The 16,236-nt window shown below is 32.9% G+C and overlaps 1 protein-coding gene across 1 annotated transcript in view; it reads right to left on the bottom strand.

Annotated features, from left to right (window-relative positions):
- The window catches only part of LOC127240602 (uncharacterized), a 67,321-nt gene extending 51,385 nt beyond the window's left edge, over positions 1 to 15,936 (bottom strand). The window contains exon 1 of the mRNA XM_051259351.1: positions 15,747 to 15,936. The gene's annotated coding sequence lies outside the window, so the exon portion shown is untranslated. The remainder of the gene's footprint in view (positions 1 to 15,746) is intronic.
- Positions 15,937 to 16,236: the final 300 nt, after the last annotated feature.

Raw genomic sequence — 16,236 nt, 5'->3', positions numbered from 1 at the left:
ACAAAAAGATGATAAAGATAACCTGTTCAAGAGACACTTCTGACAATACATAATAGGGCATGGTTTGTTAATACTCTGAAACTTGCATGCTGCCACAAGATCCCGGGTCATTTGCCGCATGCATGACACTTCCAAACGTCAAGCATAAATATTGAGCAAACAAAGAGAATTTAGAGAAATTGTTTCACAAATAAAACTGAATAAGTAATAAAAGCTTCACCAAGCATATTAAAGTCATAGCACAGAAGCAAGATATCAATAACCGACTAAATGTCGTGACTTGCCACACTAGGTAGTTTATGTTTCCACACTAGGTGGCTACTTATCATCTTAGATTCAACCAGTAATCTATAGGAATACTACCGCACAAGAACCTTTATTGAAAATCATATGGCTTTGGCTTCACACAAGATTTTGTAATATATTATCCATTGGATTTTTATGCGGAGAAAATGAACTCGCTAACATAAAAGTTGCAATCACAAATGTTGCAATCGAAATTCTCCAAATCATTCCCGCCACCGTCATGTCTTAATCAATGATTGATCTACGTGTAACCTTCATCACTCGCAAGTAACAATATACTTTATGGTATGCCAACATTTAAGAATATAGCAATGGAAAACTAATCAAGATTAACTTGAAAATGACCTTTCTGATTCTCGAAGAATTCAGTCCAAATATACTCCTAGATACCGACTCAATTTCTGCAACTCTACAAATTAGAGTAAAAAAATAACCTACAGGTTCAAGTCACACTCACAACATGCTTCAAGACAAACAAAAGGCAATGCCGTCGCACACACAGTCCAACCAAATCTTGAGACTGTTCAAATCAATAAATTTCAGGTTACTTCACCATTTCTAGGTTGCATTTTACCGATTGCTCCGTTTCTCACACATGCCAAACAAAGTATCACATCAATCTATCGCATTACGATTCAAACATGTACAGGTATTATTATCCATCTGACGAGAATACAACACAAAACACGATCAATCAAGGTTAATTCACAGACAAAAAAATAAATAAAAATCTTTACTTGCATCATGTAGCTCAGTCACCAAAGCCGCATAAAGAACACACAAGCAACCGATGTTGTTGGCAAAACAGCCGAGTTGGATCCGGGTCGGGCTCCTCATTCCGATTCCGTTACAAGAAACACAATATAAAGGGAAAGAGGGGGAAGAAGAAGATGAGGAGTGAGGGGTCCAAAAGAGGAAGGAGGAGAGGAAGATGGGAAATTGGGAATTAGGTTTTAGGTTACTGGGTTTGGGGTTAGGGTTACTGGTATTTTGTTGGTGGTTTAATATATTATTTCAAAATTTAAAATTATTATTTTTGTATAATTGGTAAATACAGTTGAAATTTTTTTTTTTCTTGTGTATTGAGTGAAAATAGAAATATATTATTTCAAATTTAAAATTATTATTTGTGTATAATTGGTAAGTATAACTTAATACATGAGTTGGATAAAAATGTAAATATATTATTTCAAATACAATTTTATTTTATTTTTTTAATTTAATTGGTAAATACAACTGGATACACATTTTATTTTTTTTATGTGCAACATAAAAATTGATATAATTAGGATAGTCATCAAATTTACTACTATGTATAAATATTATGTAATACAAACAAATATTATGTTTGTAATATTTTGAAGGCGGTTAAATATATTATTTCAAATTTTCAAACCATTATTTTGATGCAATTGGTAAATACAATTAAATATTTGTTTTTTATTTTTATATTTTTGTGTATTTAGTGAAAAAATATATTATCCAAACATAAAATTATTATTTGGATATAATTGGTAAGTACAACAAGATATATGAATTAGGTAAAAAAATATAAATATATTACTTCAAATACAATTTAAAAAATTTAATTTTTGATGTAATTGGTAAATATAACTGGATAAATATTATGTAATAGTGTTGTTTGTTTAGTGAAATAGTTTGAAAATATATATTTTTTTATCGTGAAGTATATGAAATTTCGTAAGTAATATAAAAATAATATGTATGTGTACTATTTTTCACACTTATTTTAATCATATTTTGTTAGCGGTTTAATATATTATTTCAAAATTTAAAATTATTATTTTGATGTAATTGGTAAATACAATTAGAAACTTGTTTTGTTTTTTTTTGTTTTTTTTTGTTTTTTTTTGTTTTGTCAATTAAGTGAAAATAGAAATATATTATTTCAAATATAAAATTATTATATTGGTATAATTGGTAAGTACAATTGGATACAAGAGTTAAGTAAAGATATAAATATATTATTTGAAGTGATGCATTAGATCGCATAAAAAGAATATTACAAATAATATATGTTTGTGTTACATAAAATTTATACATGGTAACAACATTATTTTTATTTTCCTATATAAATAGAACTTATTCAGACCAGCAGCATCATCGTTTTGATCAACCATCATTGTCTCATCTCATACTTCTCTAAATCTCCCTCAGTCGGAAAAAATTGCGACCTCAATGGCGGCGGGAGAGGGCAGTGTTGTTCCACCACCTAGGCAGCACCCAAGGTTAGGAAGGCGAGGAGTCGGATTTATGATCCTGTCAATGGGAAGAATTGCTATAAGGTTTTCTTCATTCATTTGCATTCAGTTGGTGTTTACTTTTAGGGTTTAGAGTTTAGGATTTAATTTTATGAACAATTGTCACCTAAGTTTTATAGTGAGCATGTTGCTCGTTTGAGAGTGAAACCATATTTCGATATTAGTGAGAGCTAATTAGTAGTGTTCAAATACTATTAAAGTTATTTTATTTTATACTACAATATTCGGTATGCATTGTTCAGTACGTAGTTTTAATTCAGTATTCAGTTAATTAAAGTTAAATGGATAAGTTAGAAATAGGCATGTTAAGATCACATTATATGACATTTTCATGTTGTGCATCCACACTTGATCAAATCTTAGAATTAAAGTTATCAAATCTTATGTTATACTAGTGTTGTGACCACTGATCGGTCCTATTGCAATAAATGGAGTGATACCACTTCGATCCGCATTGATGTGATTTACATATAAGGTTGGCAAAATATGTTAAAAAGATATGATAGCTAACTTTTCATGAGCTCATAAGGTTATTCAATATACATTTACCCAAGTGAGAGATTGTTGGACTAAAAATCCGCTTGTGGGTTAAATTTTAACTATTTGGACTAGCCTATATTAATTGATCTATTAAATTTATTGGGCTTAAATATATTTAGTAAGAACGGGCCTCCTATTTGCAGAAACTCGGTAACTTATTAATTGTGTGATGAAGCCGAATAATAATAATTGATATATATTAGGGTTGTGATCCCAGGTCTAGCGCAACATCCGTCACTTTTCATACCTCAAGTAACGACAAAAACCCTAGGGGTTTTCCCAAGAGGAGTTGCGCCATAGGCTTGAAGAACACAAAACCCTCTATTAATTTGTAGATTCGAATCCGACAGCACTAATGGAATTGGGTTAGACAGGACGAATCTTTTAATTTCTGATAAGTTCCAACAATATCACCCGTAATTCTACAAACAAACAAATCTCGTTGTTTTTCTAGATGCATCGTCACATTTTGGAAAAATAAAATAAAATGTATAGATAGACATATATGTTCGGATGCATAAAGGAACAAGCTACTATAAATTAATAATAGATAAAGAATAGTTAAATATAAAAAAAGAAAAAAAAAAATTATAAGTTTTAACTAAATCTATATAGGCAGACTAAATCTAAGTAACTATGAATAAAACCAATTTAAATCTAAATCTACTAAATGTATTTAATTGATATGGCTGGAGGGGCTGAATTACACCAGGGCTGAGGATCTCATCTCATATACTATAAACCTATTTTTCTGTCTTCTAAAACTTTACTTAAAAATAATAATAATAAAAGATTATTGTACTATAACACAAATTATTTTTAATTCCACTGCACAAAAGTTATATAATGAAATAAAAGTTTGAAGGAGCTTAAATTGAGTTTTGAATATAAGATAGAGTTTTTTTAACGAATTACTCAATTATGAACATTGCTATACATTGCTTCAGAAGCTGCGCGACCTCGCCACCGCCGCCGTGCTTCACGAAACATCCCATGGCAGACGCACATAATCATGAGATCGTTCCTGTTCCGGTACCTGTACAAGATTCCCTAGATCATGGGGCAGTTGGGCCTGTATCCTCTGGTATCGACAGACATAGGGCACATCGAATACTGGCTGCCTCTCGTTGCCGTCCTGACTCGGTCTGCAAACAGCAATCTCTACTGCAGACAATGGAAGCAGAGAAATCATAACCAGTTGCCTTCTAATCTACATTAGAGTCAAACACAACAACTCACAGTATGATAAAAATCGAAGTCATAACTATTTATTATTGTCATTAACCATTCGATTATCAAACTATCTCTGATTAGCAGGTTTCATTGGAAATTACTCTTCCGGATATCTTTTATCACACTACCAAGGCAAAGACTTATTTCAAAATGATGAGCTTTTGCAAGGGTGTATTGAATTATGAATACCAAATGTGTTAAAATATGATATTAACAAACCAACACCAAAGACATAACAATTGTTATCGACTACGGTATGTTGACATCAACCAGGGCCATCAAGACACAGTGCTGATGCGTTTTCTGTCTTACTGCTCTCTGAAAACACTGCTAACATTTAAAGGAATGATACTCTCCACACACATGGAATAATATTGCGTTAAGAATAAACTAGCATGACGATTAAATTAACTAATGCAGCCATTCTTTTATAATGCATCCGCATTATGCCTATATGTCTTGGTTCCGGAAAAACGCAAGCACGTATCATACCAAAGTTTGAAAACATGAATTAGTTATAACAATTTGAAAAGGTCAATTGGCAAAACATGGAAGGCAACTAATGCAGCCACATTATGGGTGTGTTTACTTGTAAGCTTTTGGTTTTGGATTTTGGTTTTTAATAGTAATACTTTAATTTAAATAGTTGTTTGAAGTGATATAAATATGTATTAATGTGAAGTTTTGAATATAAAATTTAATTTTAGTGTAATATAATAAATAAAAAATATGTGTGTGATTTTATGTTTTAGATAAAAAAAAAGTTAGTAAAATCAGAATTTGAAACAACTTATTGGAAAAACTAACTAACTAATTCAGCAACATTATGTTTTTTCAACTCCAACAAAACACGAGCATGTGTCGTTTGAATGAGAATATTAAAAATTTCAGATTTTTTTTGTTCTATATATCACACAACAAAGGCAAAGACTAATTTTCAACTTTTAAGCTATATATATTGTCGTATATCCTGATATGCATGTACATATTACACCCGATAAACACAATTAATTTACCTCACCAACATCCTACAAATAATAAATGATAGTGAGTGCTAAATATGCCAACTACACTACTTGCATCATTCATGGCATCCCATTGAAAGAAAAAATAAACAAATTCGCACAAAAGGGAGAAGGATTTTATAAAGACAGAAAAACGAGGGGAAAAGGAAAGATGAGAAGGAAGGTTTAAGAGCTCAGATCTCAATTGAATTTTCAATTTAGCAGAATTCTTGAAATTCCACAAAGCCAAAACATAACCCTTGTAGCTGTAAAAAAGGGGTGGGAGTTTAAATTAGTATTAATAGATGCTAAGCAAATACGAACAACACAGTATGAATATGTTGTGTGGTTCGGCCAACCTTGTTATTTCTAACTTGAATCCCATTTGCCTTAATAGGTTCAAATTTCTTGAACACATCTTCAAGCTGAGCAACTGTTGCATTTAGAGGCAAGCTCCGGATGTATACGGAGTGACCCTCACTTGTAATACTTCAGAGGAATTTTAGACACTGACTTTATATCTGGAGACAACTGCCCAAATCCTTTCATTGTTGATAGCCTTCGCTGCTGCTTCGACCACCACTCACTACCAAAAAAATGTCTTTTTAATAGAGTGTAGTCCTTTTTGTTTTTGACGACTTTTTGGAAATCCTCCCACATTTTTGGAGTTTTTGGCTGAATTATAGAGTTGGGAAGCAATAACTACGTAGTAGATGTAGGATACTCCAATATCCTAAACCAAACTGCTGGTACATTCATATTATTTGGTTATGTTGTTATACTGTCAATCATTTTTATTGCCACTACAAGGTCGTTATAATGGATGTTCCTCCATATACATTCTTTATGTGTTTTTTTTGTTTTTCCATTTTAATTACGCATTATAGATTCACTTGTATGGACATTCGTTGCTTATAAATGTATATACCATCTTTGACTTCAGGTAATGGCAAAAACCACTCAAGGAAAAGCAAATGCATCTCATGATCTTGTCAACTCACCATTGCGCCGTGTCACTAGGTCACTTGCACGTGCCACTCCATCACCCTCGGCGAAGGCTGTTCCAAGTGAACCTTCTTCGCCAACAGTGGTTCCAACCAAGAAGAATACGAGTAAGCGGCCAAGGGCACACGTATCACCTCTTCTGGACCGATTATGTAGGATTACTGAAGAGTGGGAGAAAGAGCGTGGTTCCAGGTCGCCATCAGCTGCAGCTCCATCTACAGTCCGACGGAGTCTTCTTCAGAAGAGGTGCACCCTTGTTCTCTTTTCTATTTCGTAAAGTACTATTATTTAAATTGTTAACTTTATTGTCACAGCTGGATGGGGATGACTCAGAAGATGATGAAACGATTGGTCCGACTGAAGATCAGGTCCCGACTATTTGCAATCTCAATGACGAAAGTGGAGCACATGAAGCAGAGGCTGAGGAACTCCAGGAGACATTGGGCAATGACATTCGCGAAGAGGATACACCAATGCAGGATGATGGTACAGCTTGTTCTTATGTTGTGTTGCTTTGTTTATAGAGGTATTTTCATATGAATATATAACTACATACAACTGTTTCGGCCCTCACGCACTTTTTGTAGGCCCTCTTTCGAAAAAGAAAACTGGAAGAGGTGCCGCAAAGATGCCCCGTGGGTGGGGTGGTGACAAATTCCTTCATGTGTTTGTGTCCGATGATGGCAAGCGGATAATAGGTACTGATGTTCTTGGATATAAGAGTGCTCTCGGGGTGATTGCGAGAAACGGACTACGTTTTCCTTTCCACTATCCGACATTTCAGCAGATCCTAGAGACAACCAAGAAGGAGATCTGGGCTAAGATACAGGTATGTTGTGGACAATGAAAGTTATATTCGCTGCGCGTAAATTTGCATCACTCCAATATCTTTGAGTCTTAAGTGGATTTTAAATATTTGACGGGGTCGATTTTTTTTAGCAAAACTGCGGTCTACCTGATTATGCTGAGAAATTAGTGTTGTCTGACCTTAAAGACGCCTGGCGCCACTAGAAATACAATGTGAATGCATCACATTTCACACCAATAGAGGATGATGAAGAGGCCCTGAAGATAGCTCCGAAACAGCGTGTTGTTGCAGAACAGTGGCCATTGCTAGTGCAGTATTGGAAGGACAAAAAAGTAAAGGTATGTGCCCGACAAAGTGCACTTTTTCTTAGGGCTTGTCACCGGACCAATCAAGTGCTTAGGTATATGGTATTTGTAGGATATTGCTAGCAGAAATGCCGCCAATGCAGTGAAAAGAAGTTTTCCACATAGAACAGGCAGAAAGTCATTTGACGCCTTGGCTGAGGAAGTCTGTCTCTGCTTTATTTTCCAACTTATCATTACAAATCTTATTGCATGTATATGTTGTTGCTTCTCTTTTTTTCTTTGGATGACCACTTTTAGTAAGGTCAAGATAAATGCTTGCAGATAAACGCCAAAGGCAAAGAACCCGATAGCCTGGAAATATGGATGGCATCCCGCACAAAGGAACAACACGCGGATAATGAAGAGACTGATGATATTTTGGTAACAACAATTATTTGTTAAGAGCAACACAGTTTTTTGTGTTTTCACCCTCATGTAACGTTATTACATTTGTCTTCAAACTTATTGTATTATGCAGGAATATCTCAATTTTGAACTCAACAAAATCCCAAGAGATCAGAGAACACCAGCCATCCGTGAATCTTTATACCGACGAGCGCTTGCAGGGAAAAGAAAACGGCAAACGGCGGTTGATGTCGCAGCAACCTCTGCCCAAACCAAGACTCAATCTGCCAGCCATGTCGACAGTGAAGCCATGCAATCACAAATGAAGGAATTTTGCAATGGTATTGCTGAGATGAAGGTTGTCTTGTCTGAAATTAAAACTATTAGAGATGAAGTGACTATGTACAAGGCAGAAATTTCTTCGTGGACACCTCCTTCCATTGGACCATCTCCAGAAGCCCCGGTAAGTATGCTTTATATGTAACATGGGGGGAAAATATCGACTCTACTAGTTGATGTGAATCCAATGTCTATTATGAAGGAAACTACCCGGTTGGCTGGAAGGAGGGGCGAGTCAGCTGGAACTAGTTCACTTGAATTGATGACGGTTTATGTTGTTAATATGATTAATGTCTACAATAATGTTGTATATTGGTTTTACGGTAAATTTTAATTTGTTTCATGCTTTTAACACAAAGGAATGTTGATAATAGTAAGAAATGTTCTGGCATAGATTGGGACACGTGTTCGTTTGCTCTCTCGAGGACTGGAGAAACGTGTGGTCGGCGAAGGAGTGATGCTAAGCCTCCCTACACCAGGTTCGTTTGCACTTGATAAGTTGCCTTTTGATTGTGTAGTTGTGAAGCGTGAAATGGACATAAAATGGATCATGTGCAAGATTGTTATATCTAGCATCTTGTTATATTGTTGTAGGGCATGTCTGTTTGGGTTTAAGGTAGTTGTATGGTTGAACGTTATTTGTAGGGCTTGATTGGTGGTTACTTGGTTGCTATTGGAGAGCTGTGTTCGTTTTTTTTTTAACTGAAGGACTGCCCATCTATGATCGTGGTGATTTCTTATTATTAGTGTATGTGTAAGGGGAGTTGGGCCCTATGGTCTATGTTCTGTTATTTATTTTCATAATGTTCAGGGGCAGCCTATTTTATTAGTGCTTTTCGAGTTTATTTGTTATTATACTTGTATTTAAGTTAGGGTCCCTAGATCAAGCTAAAGCGTAAGTTTTATTTTATTATATTCATCCTCGTAACTAGCGGTCGTTTAACCTATTTATAGGTGATACCCTAGCCATTGTTAAGGTGTATGTTACAGCTGTAATGGTCCCGGAGACCGCACTTATCCTCCCAACTAATGCTGGAGAGAAAATTCTCGGTGATGTACTCGACGGAGATAATATCGAGTGGATTTACCAGGATGTAGGCAATTTTTTATTTACTTTATTCTTTTGGAAATTAAATTACTTCAATTTCTATAATAAATGCTTATATATTATTAAAAACACCTTGCAGTTGGTTTGCCGCCCGTGATTGCAGCCTCGGTTGATTTGGCGTATCGTTATTTAGTAGGTTGTTATGTTGGTGTACGGATTGATGTTTTGTTGGGATGTTTTGTTAGCACCATTGACGACTAATATTTTATTTTTGGCTGGACTATGAACATCATTATATTGATGACAATGTGTAGTATTTTGATGGATTTAGAAACAATTATGATAAGATTAAGTTTTAAATTATTTGTGTCGCAGATTAATAATACAGACAAATGGAATTTATTTATGGCGACAAAACTACTATGCCACACAGGGACGTCTTTCTTTTGTAGCGTATTTTTAGTTACGGACAGTGACCGGTACAAATGGCAATGAATTAATGGTTGTCTGACTTTTGTCATTACTTTTTGTTGCGGAGTAATTTCGTAACAAATAACTTATTTTTTAGGGGGCAATCCTTTCGTAATGTATTGTTGTTATGGACAAATCTTGTAACAAGAAATTTTCTGACAATATTAGACATTTGTAACGCATTTGTTGATTCGGACATATGTCGTAACAAATATTTTTCTAACAGTATTCAACTTTTGTTCGGCAGTATTTGTGTCGGATATTTGTCGATTCAAAAACATGATTGATGTTTTTGTTACATACCAAAAAACGTAACAAATATAATTAACACGTGCTTATTTTGAGAGTTGACTACCTAATATTTGTTATGAATTTTGTTGCAACACGAACTTTTTGTACCGCGATTTTTCGTAGCGGTCATAATCCGTAACAATGTCGACACACAAGGCTATTTTGCACGAAAAATGGGTTTTAGTTACAAATATTAGCCCTTTACAAAAAGACCTTTTTTTTTGTAGTGACTGACGTTTCCTCGGCCCCTGAAGCTATTACTTTGAAGATATGTTTTGTGGCTGATGCGGTAGTTTTCTTGATTGTGCAGGAACATGTCATAAATTGAAAAGGAAAACCATATGGTTTATTATCTGATGCCACTTAATATTGTTCCATGTATTGAATATATAGTAGCATAAGAGAACAGAACTTCAAAGACTCTTGCAGTAGGCTTTCAAATTTATTTCCAAGATTTCTAAGGCTGGCTTGTTAGAACATAATACCTTAACTTGTTGAATCATTTACTCCATTTTTACATTACATGTAAATATACTGGTGCACACTAAACAAAACTAGTGATGAAGTCTGGCATTGGAAAAGAACAATGTACTAATCACCTACTTCAGATATTGAAACGGGATTGAACATACATGAGAAACTTAGGCTTCTGTATCCAATAGAAATATTCCAAATAGATGAAATGGATATTTCTTTCTATAAATGGAAAAATAACGTCCCAAACTCTTTCAATCTCCAGTCTCCAATCATGACTGTAGAAGCTTAGCCTAAAGATTAAATTTGTATCCCTGCACAATAATGGAGAGCTGTAAAAATTATTATGGAGTAATAACTAACATAAAAGTCAACTGAAAAATTAATTTTTGATGAAGCATTTTAATTGAAATTGATTCGATGGTTTTAAAGAAAAGATCGGTAAATATTACTATACTAGGTCAAGGCTCTCGTCTCTGCACTGTCTAGACCATGTTTCAAGAAATCAAGCACCTACCGACCATCCTGTACAGCCCTTCTGTAGCCGAAGAATGAATTGAAATCCAAAAAACCTTGAAAGGAATGGAAAATACAATACAACTGTATACAAGAATCAAGTGGGCCGATGAAGGTGATCTCCTATTATATGTTTTCATGTTGGGATAAAGATTTCTATGCAGCTACTAGAGATAAGACAATTATATGTCACTAGGTTCTAAGCACAGACTACTACTGCAAACAAACAGAGGCAAAGACTTATGAATGATGGCAACACAAATTTCTGAATATTTTTCTTTCACACAACCAAGGCAAAGGCTTATTTTCAACTTTTGAGCTATTGTTGTGTATGATGACAATACAAAATAAATTTAACTCACCAAAATCCTAGACATAATAAATGCTAGTGACAGCTTAATATTGTCGTCAGCTAGAGTGTTGTATTGTATACCGAAAACACTGCTTGGGTCATTCACGGCATGCCATCGAAGGAAACAATAAAAAATTCACACAAAATGGAAAAAAGCTTTCGGTTAAGAGTAGAACCGACAAAATAGGGAAACTATCTAATGAAGCCAATTATTTATAACGGAGTCAAATTATATGGATATTAAAGAGATCCATTAATTTAAGAATAATCATATGAATGAGCTAGTACTATCGGTTGATCAAACATAAATAACATATTTAGCCAAATTAAATGCTTCCTTCCTGTATATCTCCCACACACACAAAAGCATCGCAAAGTGGACCCATAAATGCATAAAATTTAAAACCGCACTGTAAGCATGATTTACATAATAATTAAATAAGAACACAGAGAAAGAGATAATTCTTTATATGTACTCATAGCCACATTCATCCACCAATGGGTTGCAATTTGGCAGATGAGTTTTGTAGAATTTACTTATTATACATTGAACAAAATAGAAAAATTGCGATTCTTAGCTCAAAAATATTACTAGGCAATGTTCATAGATCATACATTTTGGGTCAACTGGGGAAAGTTTGAACACAAAGGCTAAAGTATTGAATGCCACGAATTTCCACCCGGGAGGCGTTTGGGGAATGTTGGGCTTGTCGATAATCGACTGTGATCTTGCTTTATGTATATATCTGGTTTCCAATCTTGACATGCTTCATAGGGGAATGCCACAATGTGCTCTCGGATCTCCTTTTACTTTTTCTTCATATCATAGATCTCCACTCAGATGAATGAAGAAATATGTATATGTTCTGTGCGAGACAGGGTTTAAACACACTAGGGTTTCCGGTGTCTGCAACATATGGAGAGCTATTGTAGCCACTGTCCAGAATTTGGGCAAGCTGCTGCTGCGTTGCATCTTTGGCTACATATAAGTTTGCTGATTTTCTTTGAGTCGATTACATAGATATAGTTGTTGTTTTTCAAGACAGTCTGCTTAAATTGATATTAAATTAAATATAATATATCACACAATGTTACCTATCAATTCCACCTCAACTTACCTCTCTTTCCTTTTGTTCCCAAATATGCTGCCTTGATCTTATATGACTTCTATGTTGCATTTTACTGATTCCTCCGTTTCTCACACATGCCAAAGACAATCAATCAAACGAAAAAATCAATCAATCAAACACAATCAAGGTTAATTCACAGGCAAAAAATAAAAATAAAAAATCTTTACTTGCAATATGCGGCTCAGTCACCGGACGCCACATAAAGAACACATAATAGAAAGGCCAAAAAAGGGGAAGAAAAGATGATGAGGAGTGAGGGTCCAAGAGAGGAAGGAGGAGAGGAAGATGGGAAATTGGGAATTAGGTTTAAGGTTACTGGGTTTGGGGTTAGGGTTATTGACATTTTGGCTTGAACTTAAAAAGGGAGTTAAATTTGGAGTATTTTTTTTACCACATCCGATTTTTACTATTTGGATTTTAAACTTTAATTTATTTTCTTTATAAATATCGCAATATATATTATTTTAATATCAAATTAGGTATGATTTTGAGATTGGATTTTAAATTTTATTTTTAATAATAAATTTTGCAATTGAATAATTGTACTATTAATTGATGTGTTTTATACGGTGTGTGTTTTTATATAAAATTTTATGAAATTTATAATATTTATCATTTTTAAAAAAAACAAATCAAATGAAAATTATTTATTTTTTATATTAAACATAACATCAATATTTATTTATATTATATTAGACAACTATTCAAATTTCAAACACTAATTCAAATCCTCAAACAAACATACCCTTAATATATAGTATATAATTTAAATATAATATAAAACATAAAAACATATACTTCGTCCAACTCTAAAATCTATTTAGTTTTTAGAATTGATATTTGAATATTAATTATTATATCATAATAGAAGAATATTTGTAAAAAAAATAAAAAATTATAGAAATATAAATATATTAGTTGAATCATGGGAATATAGACACATCAAACAATAAACAAACTTGATTGAGCTCTCTCTATTTTTGTTCAATCCCCTTTTTACTCGAATTGTCATGCATTTTTTATTGCTTATTTATACACTTTGTTCATATATATATAATTCAAGTTTAATTTGATTAATGTTATTTTTTGGTCAGATTAACACGATTGAATTTATTTTTCTCATCAAATGTGTTCAGTATGAAACATCTATCCTAAAGACTTTTTAAATTACCTAAAAGTCTCTTACCCCATTCTTTTGGCCAAACCTCATCATAGGTTGTCCGAAGAGAATATTTGAATTCCAAATACTAATATAAAAAAAAAAAATCAACATATAAAAAGAAGTAAATAAGTACTTTCTTTCGAAATGGATGAACTATAAAATTCTCTATGTATATATATATATATGTGTATATATATATATTGATACATTACAAGAAAAAATTATTTTTGTAACAAAATTTGTTTGTCTCTAAATCTACTTTTTCCGTTACTAATGACATTAGAGACGGAATTAGTAATGGAAATTACGTTAGCTACGTGAACTTTAGGGACGAAATTTCATTACAAATATATTATTTTTTTGTAGTGATATTTGACTGGTATATTCTAGTGATTCATTGATAAATCTATAATGATCTAGATCGATCCACAACCACGATTTGTAATGGCAAATCGGCTTGGGCAGGTAAGTGTAGTAGCAATTGGTATATACAATTGCTTGCTCATTTTATTCTTTTGTGTGCGGATAAAAATAAAAACATATAAAATAACAATTGTTCTATTATTTCAATATTATTTTTCAATTGCGATTCTTCAAAAATAATAATAAAATAATACTATAAAATATTTTATACAAAAGTGAAAAAAGTAAAAAAAAATAAAAATAAATAAATACTTATTATAAAAGTCAAAATATTATTACAGAAAATAAAAAAGTCAAATAGTCTCTAAAATAACTCCCTCCGTCCCAAACACCCTGAAACATTTCGTTTTTGGTATGTCCAAACACCCTGCAACATTTCCAAAATAGAAAATAATTAATTATACTTAATCTCTACCTCACACTTTATCCCCTCGTATCATCCAAATATAAAAATAACATATATATTTCTCTCTCCATCACATCACCTCATTTCTACATTATCCTACTTAATACTACCCACCTAAAAATCCGTGCAAAAAAGCAAATGTTGCACCTTGTGTGGGACGGAGGGAGTACTATATTTATATATTTTTTTACATAATTTTTCATACCACGTACCAAATATTATTTCATCTAAGTGCTTTGTGAACGGACTCAAAATGTATGTAAGGTGGTTCAACATTTTATTTTCTAATATGCTAAGTAGTTTTACAAAATATATGTGGACGGTAAAAACAATTGCAGTGACAATTTATATCAATTTTATTTTTGGATCAAATAAAAACAATTAATATAAGGACTTGTGGAGAGGCAATTTAAAGTTTTATTTTTTAGTGTGCTTGTAAATAGTTTCTCAACTGACAATCCATGGAGTTCTATATTTTGGATAAAAAAAATAATTAGGATAACAATCCTTGTGTGAACTAATTAATATTTTACTTTTTGATGTGGTTGAATAAAACAAATACAATGGTCTCACATAATATAATTTATTAACGATTTTACTCTTTTTATTTATATATTTATTTTGTGTGTGTATTGTGCCTTTTATAATTTCATTCAAACTTTTCTATGTGATAGATTAGTAAAAATAGTTGGAATAATAGTTTATACATATTTTATTTTCCAATAAATATATATATATATATATTTTAGATCAGCCTTTTATGAATGGCTGGTGGTTTGGCGGATGTTCATCAGACATGCAAACAAAAAAGAACAATCTTGAGAATGCAACCACTAGGGTGTCTTTGATTAGAGGATTTTTTAAAATTTTCACTATTCAATAATTTTTTTTTTTCAAAAACATCAAACAATACTTACTTTTTATTTTTTATATTATACTAAAAATCAATTTAAGATTCAAACTATTCAAATTCAAATACATATTTTTCATTTTTTATATCACATCCTACAAACTATTCAAATTCAAAATTTTTACTATTCAAATCTAACTCAAAATCCAAACCTCCAAACAACCACATCAATGTATTTTGAGAGTAACAAGGGAAATAGATGTGTATCAAAAGATTGTGTTTTTGTCTCAATTCTAGTTATTATTATCATACTGTTAAAATATTTTTCACAACTGAAAAGCCACAACATCAACAACTCTTTCTTAATAAAAACATAACATCCAAACTGTTTCACATTCAAAATATTAAGCGACTTACTTTGATGCAGCACTTCAGAATCTCGCAAACAGTTTGATTTACAGTACACATGGCCACCAGATCCGACCACTAATGGCTCTGTTCTTACAGCAGCTGAATTCTTAGTTTCTACAAAACATCATCCAAATTCCAAAACCTATTTCATATAATAAAAAGAATATAACTGATTCCATTTCTGCTACTGGGGTGCCTGGAACGAATGCGGAGATTTGATCTCAGAGAAGCCAAAGCCAATCAACAGAGAACACGAGGGTTGCTGACGGAAGGTCAATGAAGGATGCGCGGCGCCGCCGGATACTTCGTATGGCTAGTGTTTCAGGGTCTCCGTATGTGTGGTTTATAAATGAGTTTACCCTTTTGGAAATATAAATACCCTGATAATGGTGAAAAAAGCGAAAGGAGTAAATCCTTATTTCAAAGTTTAAAATCGCGCCTTAAGAAGGCATGCGTTTTTTAAGGACTATGCCATGTCATTAACAAGAGAAATAAC

This window comes from Andrographis paniculata, unplaced genomic scaffold (genome assembly GCF_009805555.1).
Source record: "Andrographis paniculata isolate CXL003 unplaced genomic scaffold, ASM980555v1 Contig79END, whole genome shotgun sequence".
NCBI classification, from domain to species: domain Eukaryota; kingdom Viridiplantae; phylum Streptophyta; class Magnoliopsida; order Lamiales; family Acanthaceae; genus Andrographis; species Andrographis paniculata.
The sequence above is the reverse complement of the archived record's forward strand: the minus strand, read 5'-3'. Positions and strand labels throughout refer to the sequence as shown.